The following is a 510-nucleotide window of genomic DNA, read 5'->3' on the forward strand; positions in this document are numbered from 1 at the left end:
AGAGAGGGAGGGAGAGAGAGAGAGGAGGAGAGAGAAATTAGAAGAGGAAGGAAGAAGAAGGGCTGCAGATGACTTACCATTGGTCATCTGTGTATGTGTGGCTGAGAGAGAGAGAGAGAGAGAGCGAGCATGTACTATGCCAAGTGCGACATTTAAACCACTTTTAAGACCCACCGTTTGTCCCTCCTTGAACCAAGATGGTGCAGGTGTACGTTTATACTTGACTCAGTTCCTATTAGGGTGTAAACCCTTGATTTTCTAGTCACATTACCGACCAGGCCTAGCCCATGCTAATCTAAGCACCTCGGTCCCGGCATCCCAAAAATGGGTGTTTCAGACAACCAAACATTTGTAAGGCTTATGCATTTGAACTGATCTACGTTTTCTAGACATTCAGCTATATACTACCTACCATTTTTATCTTTTTGTTGAAAATTACGTGGATGTGTTTTCTGTGTTTGCACATATATAAGTGGAAAGTACATGTTCCAAAATATGTGTTATTAAATA

This window comes from Nymphaea colorata, chromosome 7 (assembly GCF_008831285.2).
Source record: "Nymphaea colorata isolate Beijing-Zhang1983 chromosome 7, ASM883128v2, whole genome shotgun sequence".
NCBI classification, from domain to species: domain Eukaryota; kingdom Viridiplantae; phylum Streptophyta; class Magnoliopsida; order Nymphaeales; family Nymphaeaceae; genus Nymphaea; species Nymphaea colorata.